The sequence below is a fragment of the Cryptomeria japonica genome, unplaced genomic scaffold (assembly GCF_030272615.1).
Source record: "Cryptomeria japonica unplaced genomic scaffold, Sugi_1.0 HiC_scaffold_167, whole genome shotgun sequence".
In the NCBI taxonomy this organism is placed as follows: Eukaryota; Viridiplantae; Streptophyta; class Pinopsida; order Cupressales; family Cupressaceae; genus Cryptomeria; species Cryptomeria japonica.
The window spans coordinates 242,087-255,000 of NW_026728989.1; the positions used below are offsets into that span (position 1 = coordinate 242,087).

The window sequence follows — 12,914 nt, forward strand, 5'->3', positions numbered from 1 at the left end:
ACCTTGGCCAACGTGCGCGACTCGACCGAGCGCGCACTGGCCGAGGTGCACACCGATTTCACCTGGGTGCGCGCGCAGCACCTCGGGCGCACCGGGGTGCGCGCACAACGCCCGGGTTGCACCGTGGCCTGTGTGCTCGGGGCGCCTCGGGTGCGCGCTCGGTGTCGCCCCCCGCGCGCGCGGTAGTGCGGGCAGCGCACCCCGGCCCGGCCCGGCCCCGACGAGAACGCAAACGGGCAAAAGGTTTATTCAAATAGCATTGCGACGCCCGGCGAAAAACTAAAAAAGGGTGCAACACCGGGACTTCCCGGGAGGTCACCCATCCCAGTACTACTCCGGCCCAAGCGCGCTTAACTGCGGAGTTCTGATGGGATCCGGTGCACTAACGCTGGTATGATCGCACCCGTTATGAGCTTGTCGCAGTGTGTACTTAGCAAACCGCGACCCACGTGCGAATCCACCCCGGCCACCCACCCCCGTCGAGGTGCACACCCTCCCTCGCGAAGTGCGCCCCGTTCGCCAAGTGTGAGCCCTGCCCGGGTGCGCGCACCTTGCTAGGGCGTCGGGTGTGCACCCGGCCCGGCCTACGTGCGTGCACCTGGAGGGGGCGTCGTGTGCGTGCAGTGTCCCGTCTGCAACGCGGTGCCCACACACCACCTCGGGCGCAACGACCTGCGCTCACATGTGGGCCGAGTGCACCTTGGTGCATGTTCGGGGCGCCTCGGGTGCACGCTCGATCTTGCCCCGGTGCACCAAGGCGCTCGGTTTGCCCCGGGTGCGCACTTGGTGCAAGGTGGGCACCCAAAATAGGGATCAAGCACCAAAACACAAGTTTCGGGATGCAAAATGGGACCCAAGGACCACAAATGCGTTCCAAGACCCATGATGGGTCCACGAGAACAAAAATGTGTTCCGAGACTTAATAAACAAATATTGGGTTTTAGGAGAAGAAACATGCTCTGATGCCCAAAACGAGAATCGACCCCGAAAAGGCCACAGGCCAAAAGTGGGATGCGAGACAAAAAAAAATGGGACCCGAGGACCAAAATTGGGTTCCCAGGTCGAAGACAGGGCAACCGGACAAGAAACGACCTCTAAGGCTCGAAATGAGTCCCGACGACTAAAACTTGACAAGAAGCACCCATCAGGCACCCAACTCGACACCCATGGGATGCCGACCCACCCGGGCTTCCACCTAGCACACCTTGGCACCCACCCACCCTCGCACCCAACCTCGCACCCAACTTAGCACCTTTGAACCCACATTGGCACTCACCCTGACCCTGGCACCTTGGAACCCACATTGGCACTCACCTTGACCCTGGCACCCACCTTTGCACTCACCTTGGGACCCACCCTGGCTCCCACCTCGGCACCCACCCAGACACCCACCTTGGTTCCTTGGCACCCACCTTGGATCCTTGGCACCCACCCCGACACCCACCTTGGCACGCAACTTGGCTACTTGCCACCCACCTTGGCTCCTTGACGCCCACCCCGACAACCACCCCGTGACCTACCCTGGCTAGGGTTGGTGCACACCCACCCTGGTGCCCACCTTGGCACCCACCCTATGACCCACCTTGGCACGCACCTTAGTACCCACCCCGTTACCCACCCTAGGACCCACCCCGTGACCCACCTTGGCCAGGGTGGGTGCACCCACCCTGGTGCCCACCTTGGCACCCACCCATCCTAGCACCCAGCCTGTGACCGGGCTTGGAACCCAACCTTGCACCCGCACCCGTCTTGGCCAGTGTGGGTGCGCACCCATCCTGGCACCCACGTTGTGACACACCCTTTAACCCACGCACCCTAGCACCCACGTTGGCACCCACCTTGGAACCCAACCTAGCAACTTGGCACCCACCCCGTGACCCACCTTGGCATCCACCATAGCAGTCGCCGACTTGGCACCCACCTCGGCACCCACCTTGACACTTGTGGACCCACCTTGCCACTCACCCTAGCATCGACCCATCCTAGCACCCACCCTGGCACCTTTGCACCCTAGCACTCACCCATCCTAGCACCTAACCTGTGACCCACCTTGACACTCACCCTCGCACCCACCTTGGAACCCAACCTAGCACCCACCCACCCTGACACCAACCCTAGCACCTACCCACCCTTGCACCCACCCTGTGACCCATCTTGGCACCCACCCATCCTACCACTCAACCTATCACCCACCTTCTCACCCACCTTGGCATCCACCTTAGCACCCACCCACACTGGCACCTTGGCACCCACCTCGGGCAAGGTGGGTGCACACCCACCCTGGCACCCAATTTAGAACCCACCGAGCATGTTACCCACCTTGGCACCCACATTGCAGCCCACCCTAGTACCCACCCTATGACCCACATTGGCATCCACACCCTAGCACCCAGGCACCTCGACACCCGCCTTGACACCCACCCTAGCACTGAACCTGTGACCCACCTTGGAACTCACCCTAGAACCCACCCACCCTGTGAACCACCTTGGCATCCACCTTAGCACCCACCCACCTTGGCACCCACTCTAGCACTCACCCATCCTAACACCCAACTTGTTACCCACCTTGGCACCCGCCCTCGCGTCCACCTTGAAACCCACCCTAGCACCCACCCACGCAGGAGCCCACCTTGGCACCCAACCTAACACCCACGCATCCTGGCACCCAACTTGTGACCCACCTTGGAACCCACCCTAGTACCCACCTTTGAACCCACTATATCACCAACCCACCTTGGCACCCACCCTATGACCCTCTTTGGAATCCACCCTAGCACGCACCCACCCTGGCACCCACCATGGAGCGCACCCTAGCACCCACCCACCTCGGCACGCACCTCAACACCCACCTTGGTGTGCGCACTGCGCCAACCTCTCAAAGACCCTATGTGGTGCGCTCCAAAGTGTACACCTTTGGTGCGCTCCAAGGTGCGCACCTTTGGTGCACACCGAGGTGCACACCAAAGTGTGCACCGAGGTGAGCACCAAAGTGCACTCCAGGGTGCACACCAAGGCGTGCACCTTTGGTGCGGTCAATGCAAACGAATTCGGAAGTTGGGGTCGATGTCCTAATCGCTGCTGCAGACTACACGTATGAGAATCGGACAAATAGCTTTATATAGGGGAGGTGTTGCGTTTGATGGGTCGACTCCCCTGGTTGTGTGCACTGCACCAACTTCAAAGACCCTGTCTTGTTTAAGAAGTCAAAAGTTGGGGTGGATGTCCTAATCATTGCTGCAGTCTACGCATGTATGAGAATCAGACAAATAGCTTATATAGGGGAGGTGTTGCATTCGGTGGGTTGACTCCCCTGGTTGTGCGCACTGCGCCAACCTCAAAGACCCCGCATAGCAGAAGAAGTCGGAAGTCGGATTTTGGTGAGCACCAAGGCGTGCACCTTTGGTGCGGTCAACGCAGACGAATTCAGAAGTTGGGGTGGATGTCCTAATCGTTGTTGCAGGCTACACATGTATGAGAATCAGACAAATAGCTTATATAGGGGAGGTGTTGGGTTTGATGGGTCAACTCCCTTGGTTGTGCGCATTACGCCAACCTCAAAGACCTTGTTTTCGTTAAGAAGTCAAAAGTTGGGGTCAATGTCCTAATGGCTCCTGCAGGCTACACATGTATGAGAATCGGACAAATAGCTTATATAGGGGAGGTGTTGGGTTTGATGGGTCGACTCCCCTGGTTGTGCGCATTACGTCAACCTCAAAGACCTTGTTTTCGTTAAGAAGTCAAAAGTTGGGGTCGATGTCCTAATTGCTCCTGTAGACTACACATGTATGAGAATCAGACAAATAGCTTATATAGGGGAGGTGTTGGGTTTGATGGGTTGACTCCCCTAGTTGTTCGCATTACACCAACCTCAAAGACCTTGTTTTCGTTTAGAAGCCGAAAGTTGGGGTCGATGTCCTAATTGCTCCTGCAGGCTACGCATGTATGAGAATCAGACAAATAGCTTATATAGGGGAGGTGTTGGGTTTGATGGGTCGACTCCCCTGGTTGTGCGCATTGCGCCAACCTCAAAGACCCTGCATTGCGGATGAAGTCGAAAGTCAGAGTTTGGTGTGCTACAAGGTGTGGTCGAAGGTGCTCACCTAGGTGTGCACCTTTGGAGCACAGGAAAAGTGCCCTCCAAAAGTGCGCACCTTTGGAGTGCACAAAAGTGCCCTCCAAAAGTGCGCACCTTTGGAGCGCAGAAAAGTGCCCTCCAAAAAGTGCCCTCCAAAAGTGCGCACCTTTGGAGCGCAGAAAAGTGCCCTCCAAAAAGTGCCCTCCAAAAGTGCGCACCTTTGGAGCGCAGAAAAGTGCCCTCCAAAAAGTGCCCTCCAAAAGTGCGCACCTTTGGAGCGCAGAAAAGTGCCCTCCAAAAGTGCGCACCTTTGGAGCGCAGAAAAGTGCCCTCCAAAAAGTGCCCTCCAAAAGTGCGCACCTTTGGAGCGCAGAAAAGTGCCCTCCAAAAAGTGCCCTCCAAAAGTGCGCACCTTTGGAGCGCAGAAAAGTGCCCTCCAAAAAGTGCCCTCCAAAAGTGCGCACCTTTGGAGCGCAGAAAAGTGCCCTCCAAAAAGTGCCCTCCAAAAGTGCGCACCTTTGGAGCGCAGAAAAGTGCCCTCCAAAAAGTGCCCTCCAAAAGTGCGCACCTTTGGAGCGCAGAAAAGTGCCCTCCAAAAGTGCGCACCTTTGGAGCGCACAAAAGTGCCCTCCAAAAGTGCGCACTTTTGGTGCGCACCAAGGCGCTGGTTCGGTCGTTGCAGGCGAGTTCGGAAGTTGGGGTCGATGTCCTGAGCGGAGGTGCAAACTACACAGGTGTCGGAATCGGACAAATAGCTTATATAGGGGAGGTGTATGCTTCGATGGGTCGACTCCCCAGGTTGAGCGCACCGCGCCAACCTCAAAGACCCTACGGTATGGATGAAGTCGGAAGTTGGGTCCGATGACCAATTCGATTAGTAGGTATGCTCATGAGGTCGGAATTTGGGTCCGATGACTTGCCATGTGCAGGAAGGCGAATGTTGACACTGTGCGTTGCAAGGTGCACACCAAGGCGCTGGTGCGGTCTTTTTAGTCGAGTTCGGAAGTTGGGGTCGATGTCCTGATCGGAGGTGCAAGCTACACAGGTGTGGGAATCGGACAAATAGCTTATATAGGGGAGGTGTATGCTTCGTTGGGTCGACTCCCCGGGTTGAGCGCACCGCGCCAACCTCAAAGACCCTACGGTATGGATGAAGTCGGAAGTTGGGTCCGATGACCGATTCGATATGTAGGCATACTCGCGAGGTCGGAATTTGGGTCCGATGACCTGCCACGTGCAGGAAGGCGAATGTTGGCACTGTGCGTTGCAAGGTGCGCACCAAGGCGCTGGTTCGGTCGTTGGAGGCGAGTTCGGAAGTTGGGGTCGATGTCTTGATCGGAGGTGCAAACTACACAGGTGTGGGAATCGGACAAATAGCTTATATAGGGGAGGTGTATGCTTCGTTGGGTCGACTCCCCGGGTTGAGCGCACCGCGCCAACCTCAAAGACCCTACGGTATGGATGAAGTCGGAAGTTGGGTCCGATGACCGATTCGATATGTAGGCATACTCGCGAGGTCGGAATTTGGGTCCGATGACCTGCCATGTGCAGGAAGGCGAATGTTGGGACTGTGCGTCGCAAGGTGCGCACCAAGGCGCTGGTGCCGTCGTTGCAGTCGAGTTCGGAAGTTGGGGTCGATGTCCTGGTCAGAGGTGCAAACTACACAGGTGTGGGAATCGGACAAATAGCTTATATAGGGGAGGTGTATGCTTCGATGGGTCGACTCCCTGGGTTGAGCGCACCGCGCCAACCTCAAAGACCCTACAGTATGGATGAAGTCGGAAGTTGGGTCCGATGACCGATTCAATACGTAGGCATATTGGCGAGGTCTGAATTTGTGTCCGATGACCTGCCATGCGCAGGAAGGCGGAATTTGGGTCCGATGACCGAGTTGATGGCGTGCCATGCGCAGAAAGGCGGAATTTGGGTCCGATGACCGAGTTGATGTTGATGGCCCGCCATGCACAGGAAGGCGGAATTTGGGTCCGATGACCGATTTGAAGGCGTGCCATACGCAAAAAGGCGGAGTTTGGGTCCGATGACCGAGTTGATATTGATGGCCCGCCATGCGCAGGAAGGCGGAATTTGGGTCCGATGACCTGACATACGCATGGAGTCCGACTCGGGGGCCGATGTTCGATTCGATGACTTGCATTGTGGGTAAAGTCGGAAGTTGTGGTCTTTGACCCGATTCGATGACCAGACTTCGGCTGCTTGAGAATCGGACAAATAACTTATATAGGGGAGGTAGTGTTCTCGAGCATCCTCCCCCCGTGCCCGTTTATGTCGATTGATGCTGGTGCTCGACTGGTTGGAGCGCTCGGATGCAAAAATCTTGCACCAGGATTTATCGATTGTGATGGACACGGCAAGTCTCCTGATTGCTATGCAGGAGCTCATCGTGAATCTCTATGCGGCCTTGGTATGGACTCGACCTGCGGAATGGTTCGGCAATGGTAGTCGCTCCAACACGTCCTTGCAATGGCCACAGAGGTGATTCGACTAGAGCTCCAGTCTAGCTTTTGGGTTGCTTGGCGGACTGGTATAGCCGCGATCGAGTTCCGGCCATGAACGTTTTAGATAGCTCTTGGGCTTTCTGGGACGGAAGTCGGAAGTTTGGGCTGTTGTCCGATTTGATGACCATTCTTCGGATGTGTGAGAATCGGACAAATAACTTATATAGGGGACTGTGTTGTCTCACGCAGCCCCCTCCGTGCCCCTCTATCTCGACCGATGTTGGTGCTTGAAAGGGTTGGGATCGCTCGGATTTATAAACGTGCACCACCATTTGTCGAGTGTGAGGGACGCGGCAGGTCTCCTAAATGCTATGCGGGCGCTCTCTGAGAATCTCTATCCGGCCTCGACACAGACTAGTCTTGCTGAATGGTTTGGCACTGGTAGTCGATCCAACACGTCGTTGTTGTGGCCGCCTAGGCGATTCGATTCGAGCCCCCGTCTAGCTTTTGGGTTGCTTGGCGGATTTTGCCCTATCCGCAAGTGAGCTCGGTCCCTAAACGTTCGAGAAACCCGATTGCTATGCGCCGACTCTCTTTCTTGCGAGCCTCCATCTAGCTTTTGGGTCTCTACGGAACGGAAGTCGGAATCTGGGACCGTTGTTTGATTCGACGAGGCAGACTACGGTTGTGCGAGAATCGGACAAATAACTTATATAGGGGAGGTGTTGACTGGAGCATTCTCCCCCGTGCCCCTCTAACTCGACCAATGCTGGCGCTCGAACGGTGGTAGCGCTCGGATTTTCATTGAGCGCCAGCATTGGTCGATTTAGAGGGGCATGCGAGATTCCCGAATGCTATGCGAGGGCTCTAACGGAAATGTCTATTGGTTTCGGTATGGATGCAATTGCGAGTGGTTCGGCAAAGGTAGTCGTTCCGATGCGTCCATGTCGTGGCCAAATCGATAATTCGATTTGAGCCCTCGTATAGCATTTGGGTCTCTCGATGTGATTCCGCATTCCAGTCCCTTTGGGCACTGCTTGAGCCGCATCCCAGGGGGTTCCCTTCCCAATAATCTGCCTCGCAACCCGATTGCTATGCGGTGAGGCTCCTCGGCCGCCTCGGAACTATCTGTGTATCAGACGCATCGCGGGATAAGGGGTTGGCAACGGTAGTCGCCCCAAGCGCGTCCGATGCTTGGACCATTCCGAGGCGGCCCTGAAGCCTCTTCCGTCTAGCCGTTGGGTCCTTCTCGCCGCATCCCTCGCCTCGCACCCCGATTGCTATGCGGTGAGGCTCCTCGGCCGCCTCGGAACTATCTGTGTATCGGACGCGTCGCGGGATAAGGGGTTGTCACTGGTAGTCGCCCCAAGCGCGTCCGATGCTTGGACCATTCCGAGGCGGCCCTGAAGCCTCTTCCGTCTAGCCGTTGGGTCCTTCTCGCCGCATCCCTCGCCTCGCACCCCGATTGCTATGCGGTGAGGCTCCTCGGCCGCCTCGGAACTATCTGTGTATCGGACGCGTCGCGGGATAAGGGGTTGTCATTGGTAGTCGCCCCAAGCGCGTCCGATGCTTGGACCATTCCGAGGCGGCCCTGAAGCCTCTTCCGTCTAGCCGTTGGGTCCTTCTCGCCGCATCCCTCGCCTCGCACCCCGATTGCTATGCGGTGAGGCTCCTCGGCCGCCTCGGAACTATCTGTGTATCGGACGCGTCGCGGGATAAGGGGTTGTCACTGGTAGTCGCCCCAAGCGCGTCCGATGCTTGGACCATTCCGAGGCGGCCCTGAAGCCTCTTCCGTCTAGCCGTTGGGTCCTTCTCGCCGCATCCCTCGCCTCGCACCCCGATTGCTATGCGGTGAGGCTCCTCGGCCGCCTCGGAACTATCTGTGTATCGGACGCGTCGCGGGATAAGGGGTTGTCACTGGTAGTCGCCCCAAGCGCGTTCGATGCTTGGACCATTCCGAGGCGGCCCTGAAGCCTCTTCCGTCTAGCCGTTGGGTCCTTCTCGCCGCATCCCTCGCCTCGCACCCCGATTGCTATGCGGTGAGGCTCCTCGGCCGCCTTGGAACTATCTGTGTATCGGACGCGTCGCGGGATAAGGGGTTGTCACTGGTAGTCGCCCCAAGCGCGTCCGATGCTTAGACCATTCCGAGGCGGACCCGAAGCCTCTTCCGTCTAGCCGTTGGGTCCTTCTCGCCGCATCCTTCGCCTCGCACCCCGATTGCTATGCGGTGAGGCTCCTCGGCCGCCTCGGAACTATCTGTGTATCGGACGCGTCGCGGGATAAGGGGTTGTCACTGGTAGTCGCCCCAAGCGCGTCCGATGCTTGGACCATTCCGAGGCGGACCCGAAGCCTCTTCCGTCTAGCCGTTGGGTCCTTCTCGCCGCATCCCTCGCCTCGCACCCCGATTGCTATGCGGTGAGGCTCCTCGGCCGCCTTGGAACTATCTGTGTATCGGACGCGTCGCGGGATAAGGGGTTGTCACTGGTAGTCGCCCCAAGCGCGTCCGATGCTTGGACCATTCCGAGGCGGACCCGAAGCCTCTTCCGTCTAGCCGTTGGGTCCTTCTCGCCGCATCCCTCGCCTCGCACCCCGATTGCTATGCGGTGAGGCTCCTCGGCCGCCTTGGAACTATCTGTGTATCGGACGCGTCGCGGGATAAGGGGTTGTCACTGGTAGTCGCCCCAAGCGCGTCCGATGCTTGGACCATTCCGAGGTGGACCCGAAGCCTCTTCCGTCTAGCCGTTGGGTCCTTCTCGCCGCATCCCTCGCCTCGCACCCCGATTGCTATGCGGTGAGGCTCCTCGGCCGCCTTGGAACTATCTGTGTATCGGACGCGTCGTGGGATAAGGGGTTGTCACTGGTAGTCGCCCCAAGCGCGTCCGATGCTTGGACCATTCCGAGGCGGCCCCGAAGCCTCTTCCGTGTAGCCGTTGGGTCCTTCTCGCCGCATCCCTCGCCTCGCACCCCGATTGCTATGCGGTGAGGCTCCTCGGCCGCCTTGGAACTATCTGTGTATCGGACGCGTCGCGGGATAAGGGGTTGTCACTGGTAGTCGCCCCAAGCGCGTCCGATGCTTGGACCATTCCGAGGCGGCCCCGAAGCCTCTTCCGTGTAGCCGTTGGGTCCTTCTCGCCGCATCCCTCGCCTCGCACCCCGATTGCTATGCGGTGAGGCTCCTCGGCCGCCTTGGAACTATCTGTGTATCGGACGCGTCGCGGGATAAGGGGTTGTCACTGGTAGTCGCCCCAAGCGCGTCCGATGCTTGGACCATTCCGAGGCGGACCTGAAGCCTCTTCCCTCTAGCCGTTGGGGCTTTCTCGCCGCATCCCTCGCCTCGCACCCTGATTGCTATGCTGTGAGGCTCCTCGGCCGCCTTGGAACTATCTGTGTATCGGACGCATCGCGGGATAAGGGGTTGGCAGTGGTAGTCGCCCCAAGCGCATCCGATGCTTGGACCATTCCGAGGCGGCCCTGCAGCCTCTTCCGTCTAGCCGTTGGGGCCATCTCGCCGCATCCCCCACCTCGCACCACGATTGCTATGCGGTGAGGCTCCTTGGCCGCCTCGGAACTATCTGTGTATCGGACGCATCGCGGGATAAGGGGTTGTCACTGGTAGTCGCCCCAAGCGCGTCCGATGCTTGGACTATTCCGAGGCGGCCCTGCAGCCTCTTCCGTCTAGCCGTTGGGGCCATCTCGCTGCATCCCCCACCTCCTCGGCCGCCTCGGAACTATCTGTGTATCGGACGCATCGCGGGATAAGGGGTTGGCAGTGGTAGTCGCCCCAAGCGCGTCCGATGCTTGGACTATTCCGAGGCAGCCCTGCAGCCTCTTCCGTCTAGCCTTTGGGGCCATCTCGCCGCATCCCTCGCCTCGCACCCCGATTGCTATGCGGTGAGGCTCCTCGGCCGCCTGGGAACTATCTTCGTATCGGACGCATCGCGGGATAAGGGGTTGTCACTGGTAGTCGCCCCAAGCGCGTCCGATGCTTGGACTATTCCGAGGCGGCCCTGTGGCCTCTTCCGTCTAGCCGTTGGGGCCATCTCGCCGCATCCCCCACCTCGCACCCCGATTGCTATGCGGTGAGGCTCTTCGGCCGCCTTGGAACTATCTTCGTATCGGACGCATTGCGGGATAAGGGGTTGTCACTGGTAGTGGCCCCAAGCGCGTCCGATGCTTGGACTATTCCGAGGCGGCCCTGCAGCCTCTTCCGTCTAGCCGTTGGGGCCATCTCGCCGCATCCCCCACCTCGCACCCCGATTGCTATGCGGTGAGGCTCCTCGGCCGCCTTGGAACTATCTTCGTATCGGACGCATCGCGGGATAAGGGGTTGTCACTGGTAGTCGCCCCAAGCGCGTCCGATGCTTGGACTATTCCGACGCGGCCCTGTGGCCTCTTCCGTCTAGCCATTGGGGCCATCTCGCCGCATCCCCCACCTCGCACCCCGATTGCTATGCGGTGAGGCTCCTCGGCCGCCTTGGAACCATCTTCGTATCGGACGCATCGCGGGATAGGGGGCTGTCACTGGTAGTCGCCCCAAGCGTGTCCGATGCTTGGACCATTCCTAGGCGGCCCTGAAGCCTCTTCCGTCTAGCCGTTGGGGCCTTCCCGCCCCATCCCTCGCCTCGCACCCCCGATTGCTATGCGGTGAGGCTCCTCGGCCGCCTTGGAACCATCTGTGTATCGGACGCATCGCGGGATAAGGGGTTGGCACTGGCAGTCGCCCCAAGCGCGTCCGATGCTTGGACCATTCCGAGGTGGCCCTGAAGCCTCTTCCGTCTAGCCGTTGGGGCCTTCCCGCCCCATCCCTCGCCTCGCACCCCGATTGATATGCGGTGAGGCTCCTCGGCCGCCTTGGAACTATCTGTGTATCGGACGCATCGCGGGATAAGGGGTTGGCACTGGTAGTCGTCCCAATCGCATCCGATGCTTGGACCATTCCGAGGCGGCCCTGCAGCCTCTTCCGTTTAGCCGTCGGGGCCTTCCCGCCGCATCCCTCGCCTCGCATCCCGATTCCTATGCGGTGAGTCTTCTCGGCCGCCGCGGAACTATACCTGTTATTGCTACTGCATCCTTCGGCTGGTAACCTCCTCTGCCGCCTTGGAACGTTCTCTTTGTCGGACGCGTCGCGGGATAAGGGGTTGGCACTGGTAGTCGCCCCAAGCGCGCCCGATGCATAGACCGCTCCGAGTCGACCTTGCTTTCAGCCTCTCACATGCATAGACCTCTCTGAGTCGACCCTGCAGCCTCTCACGTTTAGCCTTTGGAATCTCGCCTCACAACATGATTGCTATCCTTGATGCATCCCTTGCCTCGAGCCCTGATTGCTTTCTTGGCTGCATCCCTCCTCTCCTCACAGCCCGGTTGTCATCACTGCTTCATCCGTCGCTTCATGCATTCTGGCTGCTGGGCCCTTCCCACCGCACACCTCGATTGCTATCTCTTCTGCATCACACACCCCGATTGCTATCTCTGCTACATCCCTCGGCTCTCACTTCTGCATCCTTCGCCTCACACCTCGATTGCTATCAATGCTGCATCCGTAACCTCACACCCCGATTGCTATGCGGGGAGGCTCCTTGGCCGCCTTGGAAATTTCTGTGTGTCGGACGCACCGCGGGATAAGGGGTTGGCACTGGTAGTCGCCCCAAGTGCGCCCGATTCTTAGACCGCTTCGAGGTGACCTCGTAGCCTCTTTCGTCCAGGCTTCCTGCCTTCAACGCCCTTTTTACACCTCGATTGCTATGCGCGGGCTCGTTGGCGTCTATCACCTCTCTGCGAAGAGTGGCACGATGATTGTTGGGGTAAATCGTAGCAGTCCGATCTCTGGCCTTGGGCCATTGTGAGGGCTGATCGATTTCCTGTGCGCATCTCGTGTTCGCCCAGTAACAGACTCGACGACTTGTAATCGGTCTTGTTCCCGATTGTTCCTGGAGGTAGTCTTCGGAACTCTTGGATTTGACCTGTCACTCGAACTGTCCTCTTCCGAGGATGCTTGTGTGTGTGTGCTTGTGCCATTTCCTTGGCGGTATTAACGAGATATTAAAGAGCGGAGTGAGCGCCTCGCCCAGCTATGTTTGGGGCTCTCACTCCCTTACCCGGTGTGCGACCGCTTTGCACGTAGGTTGCGGAGCATCGCGACTCTTTCGATGTTTGGCGGTTGTCTTCCGGTGATGCGTTGGTCCCGAAGTGCACGTTACTAGCATTTCTGCCATTGTTCTCGATCTTTGGCACGTTCCTTCGTTGCAATTGGATATATATCTCCGTTTATACGCGCAGGCTTCTCCCGCCTATTCAGCGCTGTCCCACTCTCAGCACTCTCGTGGTCTCCTTGGCTTCTCTCTCCCGTGAGCGAGCTCTCTTCTCGAGTCTTTTCCATGTCCCAT

General features: G+C 58.5%; 1 non-coding gene across 1 annotated transcript; it reads right to left on the minus strand.

Annotated features, from left to right (window-relative positions):
* Positions 1 to 286: 286 nt before the first annotated feature.
* On the minus strand, positions 287 to 405 carry LOC131867272 (5S ribosomal RNA). Its single transcript, XR_009365831.1, has one exon. It is a non-coding gene; the product is annotated as a 5S ribosomal RNA (ribosomal RNA).
* Between the last annotated feature and the right edge of the window lie 12,509 nt (positions 406 to 12,914).